The 16,466-nt window shown below is 39.1% G+C and overlaps 1 protein-coding gene across 3 annotated transcripts in view; it reads left to right on the plus strand.

The window, feature by feature from the left end:
• LOC135217476 (organic cation transporter protein-like) overlaps positions 1–16,466 on the plus strand; it is a 74,791-nt gene that overhangs the window by 57,180 nt on the left and 1,145 nt on the right. The window lies entirely within an intron of this gene.

The raw sequence follows: 16,466 nt of genomic DNA on the forward strand, positions 1-16,466 counted from the left end.
GCGACTCACTGTCCCCACTACTCTTCGTAGTAGCCATGATTCCCATGACAAAAGTACTACAGAAGATGGATGCCGGGTACCAACTCAAGGAAAAAGAGGGCAACAGAATCAACCATCTGATGTTCATGGACGACATCAAGCTGTATGGTAAGAGCATCAAGGAAATAGATACCCTAATCCAGACTGTAAGGATTGTATCTGGGGACATCAGGATGGAGTTTGGAATAGAAAAATGCGCCTTAGTCAACATACAAAAAAGGCAAAGTAACGAGAACTGAAGGGATAAAGCTACCAGATGGGAGCAAACATCAAACACATAGATGAGAACAGGATACAAATACCTGGGAATAATGGAAGGAGGGGATATAAAACACCAAGAGATGAAGGACACGATCAGGAAAGAATATATGCAGAGACTCAAGGCGATACTCAAGTCAAAACTCAATGGAGGAAATATGATAAAAGCCATAAACACATGGGCAGTGCCAGTAATCAGATACAGCACAGGAATAGTGGAATGGACGAAGGCAGAACTCCGCAGCATAGATCAGAAAACCAGGAAACATATGACAATACACAAAGCACTACACCCAAGAGCAAATACGGACAGACTATACATAACACGAAAGGAAGGAGGGAGAGGACTACTACTATAGAGGACTGCGTCAACATTGAGAACAGAGCACTGGGGCAATATCTGAAAACCAGTGAAGACGATGGCTAAGAGTGCATGGGAAGAACGGGCTAATAAAAGTAGACGAAGACCCAGAAAATATACAGAGACAGAGAAAGACAGACAGACAGAGGACTGGCACAACAAACCAATGCACGGACAATACAGAGACAGACTAAAGAAAAACTAGCCAGCGATGAACCCACAAATTGGCAATGGCTACAGAGGGGGGGAGAGCTAAAGAAGGAAACTGAAGGAATGATAACAGCGGCACAAGATCAGGCCCTAAGAACCAGATATGTTCAAAGAACGATAGACGGAAATAACATCTCTCCCATATGTAGGAAGTTGCAATATGAAAAATGAAACCATAAACCACATAGCAAGTGAATGCTCGGCACTTGCACAGAACCAGTACAAAAAGAGGATGATTCAGTGGCAAAAGCCCTCCACTGGAGCCTGTGCAAGAAACATCAGCTACCTTACAGTAATAAGTGGTACGAGCACCAACCTGAGGGAGTGATAGAAAACGATCAGGCAAAGATCCTCTGGGACTATGGTATCAGAACGGATAGGGTGATACGTGCAAACAGACCAGACGTGACGTTGATTGACAAAGTCAAGAAGAAAGTATCACTCATTGATGTCGCAATACCATGGGACACCAGAGTTGAAGAGAAAGAGAGGGAAAAAATGGATAAGTATCAAGATCTGAAATAGAAATAAGAAGGATATGGATATGCCAGTGGAAATCGTACCCATAATCATAGGAGCACTAGGCACGATCCAAGATCCCTGAAAAGGAATCTAGAAAAACTAGAGGCTGAAGTAGCTCCAGGACTCATGCAGAAGAGTGTGATCCTAGAAAACGGCACACATAGTAAGGAAAGTGATGGACTCCTAAGGAGGCAGGATGCAACACGGAACCCCACACTATAAATACCACCCAGTCGAAATTGGAGGACTGTGATAGAGTAAAAAAAAAAAAAAAAACAAAAAAAAAAAAAAAAAAAAAAAAAAATAATATAATAATAATAATAATAATATAATGTTTTTTTTTCTTTTCCTAAAAAATCGATGCGGCACTGGAATACAATACTTGCAAGCTCTGGAATAAGACTAGCAGAGGTTAATAACCAGGAGAGGGATCTTCTATGGCTGGGGTTCTCAAACTTTTTAACTACTCGACCCCCTTGTGAGCTTAAAATTTTCTATCGACCCCCTAGACTAGCATTTAATATTTAAAAGCTAGTCTTTACATATATATATATATATATATATATATATATATATATATATATATATATATACATATCAAGTATAAACGGCCCATTGACACACTACTTGATAAGGGTGGAAGTTAGTTTACCGAAATATAGGCCTTACCTTTAAACCAGAGTGTTTTATTTTTGGGCTTTTTATACTTGAGACGTATCCTGTTTCAACAGAAGACTTTATTAACACACACACACACACACACACACACACACACACACACACACACACTATATATATATATATATATATATATATATATATATGTATATATATATATATATATATATATATAATGAGGAGGACAGCGAGAAGACTGACTAAAACCTTTTCTTCTTTTTATTGACACCTACGTTTTCGGGAATCCTTTCCCATCTTCAGGCTATAAATAGAATTATTTTTACAATATTAAAAAGTATGCTAAATACCTAATAATTATAAGAAAAAAAATATAGTTTGTCATTAAGCTAAAAGAAAAATAAAAACTACAAAGTGACTTTAAGCTAACGTAAATTAAAACACTAATAACCTAGTAAAATAAAACACATCCAAAAGCAAACGAAAAATAAAAATTGAAAAAAATAAACAAAGATACCATTTCAAATTTTGTGTTCAACAACCCTTTAACAATAGGACAGACTTTTTTAAATTCAAAGACCCCTTCCGGAGTTGATGCGTTCTTTCGTTGTGTATGAGTATACTTGTCCAAATGTAATTTTGGAAATTACGTCGGACCTACCCGACGCTTTCTGAAAGTCCGCATCGAATTCCCATAGAGGTGGTCAGTCATCGCACTGGCTGCATTTTAAAATCAAAAGAATTTTCGGCCAATAAGGAAAACCATGCAAATTCATGCAAAACTGACGTTATGTAAAATAATTTCAAATACTCTGTCAAACTGCTGATTGTCTTTCGCTCTTCTTTAGAATCTCTTACATCAAGAAACTGTCTCCTACCTTAAACAACCAAACTATACCTCCACACCGTTACATATTGCTTAACTGCCTATTACTCACATTCTCTCTCTCTCTCTGTCTCCCCCTTGTTTTTGATTCCTCCAACATCGCCTTTTGACTATGCTATTTTCCATCAGTTTACAACCAAACTCTTAACAGTAAGTCTGGCAGAATGGTGTCATTGTTTATTTTTTCAATTTTTATTTTTCGTTTTGCTTTTGGATGTGTTATTTTACTAGGGTTATTTAGTGTTTTAATTTACGTTTAGCTTTAAAGTCACTTTGTAGTTTTTTATTTTTCTTTTAGCTTAATGACAAACTATATTTCTTATATTATTAGGTTAGTTTTAGCATACTTTTTATATTGTAAAAATTAATTCTATTTATAGCCCTGAAGATGGGAAAGGATTCCCGAAACATAGGTGTCAATAAAGAAGAAATGATCGTCAGTCTTCTCGCTGTCCTCTTCATTATTAAACTTAAGCTCACCAGGAGCAAAAAATCTTACAAGTTATATATATATATATATATATATATATATATATATATATATATATATATATATATATATATATACATAAGTCATATCACATTACCGTGATTCATATACGTACATCGAGCTACAAATGTCCTTTAATATCTAATTCACTCTACCTCGGAATTAATATATTTTTCATATATGCTTAACCGAAGGGTAATTTTATTAGGCGATTATAGAATTGTCGGCGCCCAGGCGCGAACCCAGGACACCATACAAATCCAGGACGTCAGTGAAGCTTTTTACCACTCCACCACCGCAAGAGGCTATAAGTTAATGCCATCTCTCACCCTCAAATACCTTTCGAGCTCAGGTATTCGCTGATTCCAGGTAGAGTGAATTAGATATTAAAGGACATTTGTAGCTCGATGTAGTATATGAATCACGGTAATGTGATTATGCCTTATATAATGGCTACGTGCTGTCATAAGCACTACAACACTACCGAGCTCGAGGTGGGTTAATGCTGGCTCCAATCAGCGAATACCTGAGGGCCCGAAGGTATTTGAGGGTGAGAGATGGCATTAACTTATAGCCTCTTGCGGTGGTGGAGTGAGTAAAAGCTTCACTGACGTTCCTGGATTTGTATGGTGTCCTGGGTTCGCGCCCGTCACGACAATTTCTATTATCGCCTAATTAAAATTCCCTTTTCCCCTTCAGTTAAGCCTATATAAAATATATTAATTCCGAAGTAGAGTGATTAGATATTAAAGGACATTTGTAGCTCGATTGTATATATATACATATATATATAGATATGTATTATATATATATATATATATATACTATATATATATATATATATATATGTATATATATATATATATATATATATATAAAACACTTTCCCCTTTCTCCCTTTTTGAGTTTTTTTTTTTTTTTTTTTTTTTCGAAAATATTATTCATCAATAGAGAACCTGTATTAGATACAATTGTTCCCCAATATCTGAAAGATTCAGCCTCACTCATCCATCCTCCACATGAAATCATTTAGTCCTTTCTGTGCATTCTCTCCCTTCATTGATTCTGGTTTTCTTGATTTTGAGTCCCATCTCTCAAGTTATGTGATGTATTCTGCCACCCAGGATGTGTCAGTCTCATGGCGTTTTGCTTATCACAAAGGCACCAAATAGCACCTCGCTATTAACTACAAATTCAGTTGAGAAGACCCCTTCAACATTAACTGTGCACCCACTTCATTCGCGGGTAATTTCAATTAGCTCTGCATATAATGGGATGCCATAACGAAACCCTAACTCAAAAGACATCCTGCAATATATAGAAAAAATTGTCTAACATCCTTCAGCTTATTCAGTTTCAAATTCAAAATGTCCAAAATACAAAATACATTAGTCTTTCATTGCAATTTTCAAGCAACAATAACCTACAAATTGTTTCCAATGCACACTTAATAATCATCTCTAATGAATAGTTTTCTTTTTTATAAATGTACAAATGTTCAGCGCACAATAGTTGCGTTCCATTTTCATAACAATAGTCTTGAATTTGCTGTCACAGAGAATAATTAATAAAAATTTTAGATCATAATCGGACTGACCGACAATTTGTGGTCAATGAAATGGAATGGAGTATGGAGTTTAGGCCAAAGCCATGAACTGGGACCTACGAGGTCATTACCCGCTGAAATGGAAATTGATAGTGGGAAAGTTTGAGAGGTGTAACAGGAGGAAAACCTCAAAGCTGTTGCACAAGAAATCAGTTGTTAGAAGTGATTGGAAAGGCAGTTGGAAGAAAGAATATTGAACGGAGGTACGGTAAAAAGGAATGAAAGAGGTTGCAGCTTAAGCCGAGAGGACGTCGCAGACACTGAAGTAATGCCTACAGAGCGCCACGTGAGGTGCACTGATGACACTACCCACTACGGAGTTAAGCGGTAAGGGAGAGGCCTTTTTTTCTAAAAATCATGTACCATAAATTTTCCTTGAGAAAACCTCTGTCACAATAAAGGTTAATCTTGAGTTGAATCACATCAGCTCAGACAACGACAGCTTTTCTCTTGACCCGCCCACATGGCATTCACGTCATCTGTCAATAAAACTGGTGCACTGTTATCATCTAGTGTCAATTTTCGTGAAAATCTTCATAAGTGATCCGGACTCATAAAACGAAATCTCAAACAACACCTTTGGAAAATAGAACAAAATTGGCCAGACGTGATCACAAATTACAACCACCATAGAAAAATATGCGACATTGACTCTGTCTCACTGCAGTTGTCTCATAAAATCTGAACTTTTAACGTACAAATCTTCAGTGCGTGTTCTGTTGCCAAAATCCCATTAATGTATTTGTATACAAATTCCCTCTCCAAAGTGCTAATAAAAAGAACATTGTTGCTATTAATCACTCCCATGCATAGTTTTGAAGAGAGTTTGAGATAATAATAAGTCTCCTTACTTGTACACGCGGATAGTTTAAGATTTTTTGCTTACACATTTCCTTTATGACCTCAGTAGCAATCAAATAGAACGCCGGTGTCACAAAAGATACATCAACTACACCTCTTAACAATAACAGATCACAAAACAAACCAATTCCATTTGAAACATCCTTTCTTCACTTCTACGTAAACACAACGTAGCCTGTTTCGTTGGATTGTGCTATACGCACCCCCTTCCAAATGTACCGCAAAGATACATGCATTCATCTTATAGATATTTCTTTTTGGGGGTAACGTAAGGGTCATATACCATACTTCTGATAAAATCAAAGAATTTGCAATGAGACACTTGGAGAATGGACAAACTACCTCTTACTCAACATGTTTATCCATTCCGCATAATAGCGGACCACTTTTCCTCGCACACCAAATCATAGTTTATTATAAAAGATAATACCAAAACTAACCACACAATGAACAACCCGCATTCAATCCAAAGGCCGGTCCTGCCTTTTAATCCAATTACCCAAACATAATTGTGGTTTTATCTTTGTTGGGTCTCGCACCAATTGCGTCTTCAAAACACTGAATTCATTTGGAACAAGTGTCATCGTCAGCATACCCTTGTAGTACTTTCATGACTGTATGAGTTGGAAGACTAATACCTACTACACCGTTACTCTCTTGAATTGCCCTATAAAAAGGTTCTTGAGATATACAAAACAGCATTATAGGCACAGGGCAGCCTCACCTCACCGACTGCTTAGAAAGCCATTCAAAACATTAACAGCTTATATATTGTAAATTAACACAAATTTTTCATTAAATCAATAAATTCTACCGGAATACCAAAATTAGCTAATACCTCATATATGAAACCGATGTGCACTCTATCTAAAGCCTTCGGTCAATTGCGACTCAAGATGACAGCATCTATGCTTCTCATTAGACTAAAACATTGACTTCTCGTATGGTACTACTTTTACACTCAACAATCGATGATCTCCCTTCGAATGCACAATATTGCCCATGGGAAATTATATCGTCTTATACAGCCTCAACCCTGTTTTTTTAAACCTTAGCAAATATCTTATAATCAATATTAAACAACGTTGTAAGTCTTCAATTTGATATTAGTGCAAGGTCACTTGTTTCCCAGGTAATTTGATTGCACCAAAATACTGACTTGGGCATTCGCTTTACATCACATATATAACTTACCACGCTGACAAAATCCAGTTCTATAATGTTCCAAAATTTCTTGTAAAATTCAATGGAGAGACCATCGTACCCCAGAGTTTTCCCATTACACATTTTTTTATAGTATACTAAACCTCCTCTAACTGAATCTCAGTAGATAAAGCCTGTAGGTTTAGACCATTCAGCACTGGTCGACACTTGTCCAGAAGGAAGTTTATTCTTTTAGTCCTCTCTCTCTCTCTCTCTCTCTCTCAAGCTAACAGAAAGAAGTTCGTTCACCTTTCAGCATTTCATCAGTTATCAGAGTCCAAAATTTGTATAATCATTTTCCAGTAATCTGTTGATGTGATGGAACAAATTAACCGTATGATTTCTATCTATTCAAGAGGCCATTTTCTTTTACATATAGATATTCATCGACGCCTTTAGAAAAATTTATTATTTTCTAACTTTAAATTATGAAGTACCGGAGTACCCTGTGCTTTGGACACTAAATATCTATCATCACTGCTATAGTCCCAGAGACGTGTCACACAATCACCACCCAATGTCAGGAATAAAAGGCTGTGTCGCAGGAAAAAGGCGGGATCATTCCCCATCGTCCGTTACTATCTCTGTCTCTTGACAAAACTACTTTATCCTTTTTTCTAGACACAGAACTCAGTCCCTCCTCTTCAACGTAAGTCTCTCACATTTTGTTCTTGTGCTGAGAGAGAGAGAGAGAGAGAGAGAGAGAGAGAGAGAGAGAGAGACTTGTGTTTACCTCATCCTTCCCACACCGAAGAAAATGTTCTGACAGATAGCTACAGAAAACTGTGCTAATAAGTTGTAAGGGTAACTGAATAATCTTGAACTTAATTGGGGGAAAAGAATAATACCTTGCCTAGTTCTTTGTGACGAATAAATGGATGCTCCGGTAGTATATAAGTACGAAATGTAACCCCCTTTTTTTTAATATTATTTATTCACCCAATGTATGAAGATATTCTTGCATCACTTTCCTTTCCATTAATTCACGAAGATATTTCCCTTATGGATTTTTTTCCTTTTTGCAGGAAATGTTTGCGTACCAGACATGACTTCCTCCTTTCCTAATTATAACAGTATTTATTGAAGGGTTTAATTTAAACTTTAAATAAGTTTCTTTCATGTTTTGCCAAATAATACAAGAGGAAATTTTGACTTGCTTGCCTTTAGCATTCCCATTTTTTCATTCCACATTTATTTCAACAAAGGTACTTTGTAATAAAGAACTTTTGAGTCAAAATCCTAGCAGTGACAAAGTCCTCAATCCCATTCTTGGCCTTCTCGTATCTCATAAGGCGGCAAAAAGCCTGTAGATTTCAAATTTGTGAAAGATTACCTGTCCCTTTAGTGCTTATGCACCCTCAAAGGTGGACAGCATCTACACCTAATTACCCTTTTTAAGTTACGGGAAGAGGGTCTTAGCCCAGGGGCCTTACACCATTATTGTGGAGGGGGGGCAAGGGTGTTTTTTTTGGGTCAATTTTTTTTTTTTTTTTTTTTTTGTTTCTCGGGGGGGGGGGGGAGACATTTTTTCAAGCCCAGTGACCTAAGTAGGCAATGAACCTACTTAAACCTAAGTAGACAATGAGCCTACTTAAACTTTTGGCAACTGAGTGCTTAAAATTTTATTATTATCATCATCATTATTATTATTATTATTTTTTTTTTTTTTTTTTTTTTTGCTCTATCACAGTCCTCTAATTCGACTAGGTGGTATTATAGTGTGGGGTTCCAGGTTGCATCCTGCCTCCTTAGGAGTCCCATCACTTTTCTTACTATTGTGCGCCGTTTCTAGGATCACACTCTTCTGCATGAGTCCTGGAGCTACTTCAGCCTCTAGATTTTCCAGATTCCTTATCAGGGATCTTGGGATCGTGCCTAGTGTTCCTATGATTATGGGTACAATTTCCACTGGCATATCCCATATCCTTCTTATTTCTATTTTCAGGTCTTGATATATTTCCATTTTATCCCTTTCTTTCTCTTCAACTCTGGTGTCCCATGGTATTGCGACATCAATGAGTGATACTTTCTTCGGGATTTTGTCAATCAACGTCACGTCTGCTCTATTTGCACGTATCACCCTATCTGTTCTGATACCATAGTCCCAGAAAAATCTTTGCTGATCGTTTTCTAACACTCCTTCAGGTTGGTGTTCGTACCACTTATTACTGCAAGGTAGCTGATGTTTCTTGCACAGGCTCCAGTGGAGGGCTTTTTACTACTGAATCATGCCTCTTTTTGTACTGGTTCTGTGCAAGTGCCGGGCATTCGCTTTGCATGTGGTTTATGGAGTTCAATTATCGTATTGCACTTCCTACATATGGGAGAGATGTTATTTCCATCTATCGTTCTTTGGACATATCTGGTTCTTAGGGTCCTGATCTTGTGCCGCTGTTATCATTCTTTCAGTTTCCGCCTTCTTTAGCTCTCCCCTCTGTAGCCATTGCCACGTGTCATCGCTGGCTAGTTTCTTTAGTCTGTCTCATGTATTGTCCGTGCATTGGTTTGTTATGCCATTCCTCTGTTCTTGTTCTGCTTGTCTTTCTCCTGTCTCTGTATATTTTCTGGGTCTTCGTCTACTTTTATTAGTCCTTCTTCCCATGCACTCTTGAGCCACTCGTCTTCACTGGTCTTCATATATTGCCCACCCCAGTGCTCTGTTTTCTCGATGTTGACGGAGTCCTCTATGCCTAGTAGTCTCCTCCCTCCTTCCTTTCATGTTATGTATAGTCTGTCCTTATTTAATCTTGGGTGTAGTGCTTTGTGTATTGTCATATGTTTCCTCGTTTTCTGGTCTATGCTGCGAAGTTTCTGCCTTCGTCCATTCCACTATTCCTGACCTGTATCTGATTACTGGCACTGCCCATGTGTTTATGGCTTTTATCATATTTCCGGCGTTGAGTTTTGACTTGAGTATCGCCTTAAGTCTCTGCATATATTCTTTCTGATCGTGTCCTTTCATGTTTTTTTTTTTCTTGATGTAATCCCCTCCTATTATTCACAGGTATTTGTATCTCGTCTCATCTATGTTTTGATTTGTGGTCCCATCTGGGTAGCTTTATCCCTTCAGTTCCTTGTTACTTTGCCCTTTTGTATGTTGACTAAGGCACATTTTTCTATTCCAAACTCCATCCTGATGTCCCCAGATACAATCCTTACAGTGTGGATTAGGGGTATCTATTTCCTTGATGCTCTTACCATACAGCTGATGTCGTCCATGAGCATCAGATGGTTAATTCTGTTGCCTCTTTTCTTGAGTTTGGTACCCAGCTTCCATCTTCTGCAGTACTTTTTGTCATGGGAATCATGGCTACTACGAAGAGTAGTGGGGACAGTGAGTCGCCCTGGAAGATCCCTCTCCTGATATTAACCTCTGCTAGTCTTATTCCAGAGCTTGTAAGTATTGTATTCCAGTTGCGCATTGTATTTTTGAGGAAGCTGCTGGTGTTTTCCTCTGCCCCATATATTTTTCAGGCATTCTATTAACCATGTGTGTGGTACCATGTCGAAGGCTTTCTTATAGTCTATCCATGCCATGCTTATGTTTGTTTTCCTTCTCTTACTGTTCTTCATTACCATAGTTTACTGGCTATATTTCCCTTACTCTTGTCTTTCTGGACTTATGATGTTCTTCCTGTGGTCATCCATTTGGGCGCATGGTGATTTGTGATACAATGCTGGAAGCTGTTCTGCTATTCTTGGGTGTTAGGGCCTTGAAGTTTTTTGAGCCAGTATCCATGGACTTCATCGGGACCTGGGGCTTTTTCCAGTTGGGCATTTTGTTTAGTTGGTGCTGACTGTGTCTGTCGTGATATCAGTGAATCTTTGTTTTATTCTCCCTGATTCTTCAGCCTAGACTTCCTAGAGTCATGTTGCATGTTTGTTGTGTGATAACGGATTGCTCCAGATGTTTTCCAAGAGTCTCTTACTTGGTTCGGTTTCAGGAATTTCTTGGTGGTTGTCTTCCCCTCTTAGCTGGCTGTATATTCTTTTTCTGGTTGGTTCCGAATGATTTGTTCTGTTTGTATCCCTTACTCCTGTCCATGTACCGTTGGATCTTATGTGCTTTGGCCTTAAGCCTCTGTTTTACATCTTCTATTGTGTTTATTATTATTATTGTTTTTATTTTTTTATTTTTTTTGCTCTATCACAGTCCTCTAATTCGACTGGGTGGTATTTATAGTGTGGGGTTCCGGGTTGCATCCTGCCTCCTTAGGAGTCCATCACTTTTTCTTACTATGTGTGCCGCTTCTAGGATCACACTCTTCTGCATGAGTCCTGGAGCTACTTCAGCCTCTAGTTTTTCTAGATTCCTTTTCAGGGATCTTGGGATCGTGCCTAGTGCTCCTATGATTATGGGTACGATTTCCACTGGCATATCCCATATCCTTCTTATTTCTATTTTCAGATCTTGATACTTATCCATTTTTTCCTCTCTTTCTCTTCAACTCTGGTGTCCCATGGTATTGCGACATCAATGAGTGATACTTTCTTCTTGACTTTGTCAATCAACGTCACGTCTGGTCTGTTTGCACGTATCACCCTATCCGTTCTGATACATAGTCCCAGAGATCTTTTGCCTGATCGTTTTCTATCACTCCCTCAGGTTGTGGTGCTCGTACCACTTATTACTGCAAGGTAGCTGATGTTTCTTGCACAGGCTCCAGTGGAGGGCTTTGCCACTGAATCATGCCTCTTTTTGTACTGGTTCTGTTCAAGTGCCGGGCATTCGCTTGCTATGTGGTTTATGGTTTCATTTTTCGTATTGCACTTCCTACATATGGGAGAGATGTTATTTCCGTCTATCATTCTTTGAATATATCTGGTTCTTATTGGCCTGATCTTGTGCCGCTGTTATCATTCCTTCAGTTTTCCTTCTTTAGCTCTCCCCTCTGTAGCCATTGCCAGTGTCATCGCTGGCTAGTTCTTTAGTCTGTCTCATGTATTGTCGTGCATTGGTTTTGTTGTGCCAGTCCTCTGTTCTGTCTCCCATTCTCCGGTCTCTGTATATTTCTGGGTCTTCGTCTACTTTTATTAGTCCTTCTTCCCATGCACTCTTTAGCCACTCGTCTTCACTGGTTTTTCAGATACTGCCCCAGTGCTCTGTTTTTCGATGTTGACGCAGTCCTCTATACTTAGTAGTCCTCTCCCTCCTTCCTTTTCGTGTTATGTATAGTCTGTCCGTATTTGCTCTTGGGTGTAGTACTTTCTGTATTGTCATATTGTTTCCTCGTTTTCTGGTCAATGCTGCGAAGTTTCTGTCTTCGTCCATTCCACTATTCCTGCGCTGTATCTGATTACTGGCACTGCCCATGTGTTTATGGCTTTTATTCATATTTCCGTCCCGGCGTTGAGTTTTGACTTGAGTATCGCCTTGAGTCTCTGCATATATTCTTTTCCTGATCGTGTCCTTTCATCTCTTGGTGTTTTTATTATTATTATTATTATTATTATTTGAAGGTAGGAGACCCTCTCTCAAACATGTTTTTGTTAAAGATGATGGCAGCATCAGTGGAATTGATTTTATATATGGTCTTTTCAATTCTTCTTATTATTCTCTTCTCATCAGGGCTGATATTTGCTAATAGCTGGCCGATGTTCATATCTCGGTGAAAGAAATGTTTTCTAAAAAAATAATAATTTATTGATATGATAACAAAAGTGGTTTAACAAATCTTAGTCTAAGGGCGTAACGGAATTCCAACGTTTCCAACCGTATCATCGGTTCATTTTCAAGGAAAGGTGAGCTTGAAACTGATTGAAATGGGGTCGTTCGGCGGTATTTATTGTGTCCCTAGGTGCTCTGTCTGATGGGCGCTGCATTTTCATTGCCTGAACAGAGGATTAAGTCCCTGAGTCAAGCCGTCCTTACAGAGGTGGAAGCTCGCACTGCTCTTCTCGTGCGGACGCTGGAGACTGGGAGCGTAGTATTGGAAGGTCTTGCCGATAGACAGGGGGCACCTGATTGGCCCGTTCGATCGGCTCTATGGTGCTGGCGGGCGGCGCCTTCGTGCCACCGTCGGAGGAGTGAAGTCTCTTGGGTGGTGTTGAGGCTGGGTCTCTCCTTCCCGATGTGTAGGGCCTCCAAGAGGCGGAGGCGACGGTGGTCTGCTGCCTTATCGATAATTCTGATATTAGGAATAATGTCATTCCTAGTTTATCCTGGTATTGGTGGACGTTTTTGGCATTATTATTATTATTATTTGAAGGAGATCCTTTTTCAATCATGGTCGGTTAAAAGAACGGCAGCACCAGTGAAACTGATCTTGTAGAAGGTCTTTTCAATTCCTCTTATCATTTTCTTTTCTTCGGGGCTGATATTTGCTAAGAGCTGGTCGATGTACATAATGTGGATAAGGAAGGTAATTGAATAAAGTGTCTTTAGAGTTTGCGTTCGTATAATTTAAATGAGGCGTGTGATAGCCGTAGAGTTTCCAGTTTTAGCAGATAAAATTCTTATTTCTTTGTGATTTCTATTGGCGTAGCGGATATCCAGCGTTTCGATCGTATCATCGGTTCATTCTCAAGAAAGGGCGGGTGCGTTCTGGCTGGAATGGGGTCGTCAGTCGGTATCTATAGTCTCGGTTGAAATGGTTGAAATACCCATTATTAATTAAGACCTGGGCAACACGTTCTAATTCGGTGGGTGTGTCCTTCCAAGAAGAGCAGTGATGAAGGAACTGGTTGAAGTTCGTTTATATCTCTCTAGACATTAATTCTCCCTGTTCAGGCACATGCCCAGGTTCGTGGGTTTCGTATATACGAGTACTTGCGTTACGAAGCGCTCCTCCTGTTGCCCGACGAGGACGTCGAAGAAGAATACGATGCTCCATGGTACCCGTGTAGAAATTCACAAAGAATACTCCGAGGGGAGAACCCTCCATCACTACACCATTCTTTTGTATGTACATGCGGCCTCTGTGGGTAGAGAAAAGAACATTTTGATACAGATTTCGAGGAGTGTCCGGGGGGCAAGCTCAGGGATGTTCAAAGGGGCATGAGATCACCTCTGTACATACGGTCTAGTATAATCTAGATTGTTTCATCCACAGGGACGTTTGTGAAGGACTCTGCGTCCATCGAGGCAATAACTCCTCTCTGGGGGGGGAGGGGGGGGTGGGGGGGGGTCGCTTTTAGGGCTTCTATAACTCGGCGGAGAACTTCAAGCTATGGTCGTCTAGAGCATATGGAGTCAGTTTTTTCGCGCCCTGGTACGTAGGGGCAGAAATATGGCTAATAATGGGGCGTAATGGGTTCCCTGGTTTAACGTTCCTATAAATGTAGCCAAGATTGCTGTCCCCCTACGACTGTCTAGACGATCCTATTGGCTTCGCGCTTGATATCGTCTACTGCCATATTTAATTTACTAGCAGCAAAATGAAAAGTCACTTTATTCAGAACAATGACCTTCCTTATCCAGATTATGTACATCAGCTAGCTCGTCGCATATATCAGCACCTGACGAAAAGAAAATAGTACGAATTGAAAAGACCTAAAAAATCAGTTTCGCGGATGCTGCCATCTTGTTTACAGAACACGTTATTATTCTTATTATGCAAAACAGGAGTATATTTTGGTCTGATAGGCCACAATACTGCCAAAAGTATATTTTGGATCCTGCGTTATGTCAGAAAGCCATTAAAGAATGTTAGAATCCTCTACTCACATTCTGCAGATCAGAAATCCATGTATCTGAAGTGCTGAAATACGTCTGACATAGTCCTATGAACCAGCCCTATGCAGTCAATGAGATGGTTTGATAGTGGAGATGTCCTTCCTTCTTGCCAAGCATCCACATCATCAATAGCAGACTTGTGGCTCCTCCGTGAAATGTTGGTCGAGGGTCCGGCATTACCGTGAGAGTCTAAGAGTACCCAGCGTCAGATTCCATGACTAGGCTTATCGTTGATGCAGTCCACATCCTGGAAAGAGCTTCTTTATATTTCGATTTCCATATAAGCAAATCAGTGGCTCAAATCCCGCTTCATTAACTATGAGAGGAGAGAGCGTATGTCACGGCTATCCCAATAAATGGGTAATTTGAAGTCAATACTTTTACGATGTTATCACTGCGCACAACAATCACTGAAATTCCTGATTAAACTTCTTGTTAATTTGAACAGTTAATCTCGATTCAGTGGTAAATTCCGCTCTTTTGCATGTATTCAAGAACATTATGTACCATCAACTCAAGCTTTGTGTTTGCTCCTCGGCCAACTAGGATAGTTAATGAAAACAGTTTCAGCCATTTCATTAATCACCTTTGCAGCTGATGTGATAATAATGTATTTTGTTTTTGCAGCTCAGTACCATAACCTTGAAATTTTACTGCATAGCCAGAGGTAAATACTAACTATAGAAATTGTCTTGTTTTTTTATGAAATTCTTTATGTTTACAATAGTATTCGTTATGTCAGGAGAGTTATGTACTTACTTCTCCTCTGTGCAGTTATTCTGAGTTAGTTTTGTTTTCCACGTTATACAAAATGAAGGGGATACATTACTGACATTACAAATACCCAAATACAAAGTGAAGTGGGTACAATACTGACATCACAAATACCCGAAAGGGTACGGGGGAAGGAAAAGATTGAAAGCCCCTCCTCTAATGCATTAGCGTACAAGGCTGGATCAAATACACACTAAACTGAATAGACCATGAGAGGTGGAACCTGCATCCTGCCTATGTGAACTCTCCAGAGACGGAGGTTCCAGCCCTGTGATTGGCTTATCAACAGCCAATCAGGAGCGTCGTAAGGGACTGGCCTAGACATCAAATGCACGGTTGATGTGAATCTACTATAGTTTTGCATTTGCATTCAGAAGTTTGTCTTTCTCTTTTCATATTGCGGGAATGACTTCTATTATCCTCTTCTACAGTCTATTTTAATGGCCTGATGTTCATAACGCAATTGTTAATAAAATTAGTGTTGGCTTACTCTTAAAAATATTGATAAGCGAACGATTGTGTTTGACCTTTGACTAAATGCCGACTCCGCAGACCTTCAGGCAAATGAAAAATGCAACTTGGAAATGATGAGTAAATTGATTTTGCAATGTTCAGGCTACCAGATAAAAACAATGGCCTTGGCACCACAATTTCTTCCTTTCAACATACCCATGTTGGATGGTCACTCATAACACTAAGTTCATCAATTTTCAAAGAGAGTCAGTAATACTCACGTAGTCCCTTAAAAGCTTCTTTGGTCAAATGCATTGACTTACCAAAAGGGATCAAATGAACATAAAATAAAGATACAAGTATAAAATAACTGTAGATGGAATATGCGTGAGCCTTTTAATTCCCAATCACGTAGATCTCACACCTACAGTAGAATCTTTACTGGAAGTCCTCACGTCACATCTTTGCATTCATGAAGGTTCAAGCAACAAA

This window comes from Macrobrachium nipponense, chromosome 7 (assembly GCF_015104395.2).
Source record: "Macrobrachium nipponense isolate FS-2020 chromosome 7, ASM1510439v2, whole genome shotgun sequence".
Lineage (NCBI taxonomy): Eukaryota > Metazoa > Arthropoda > Malacostraca > Decapoda > Palaemonidae > Macrobrachium > Macrobrachium nipponense.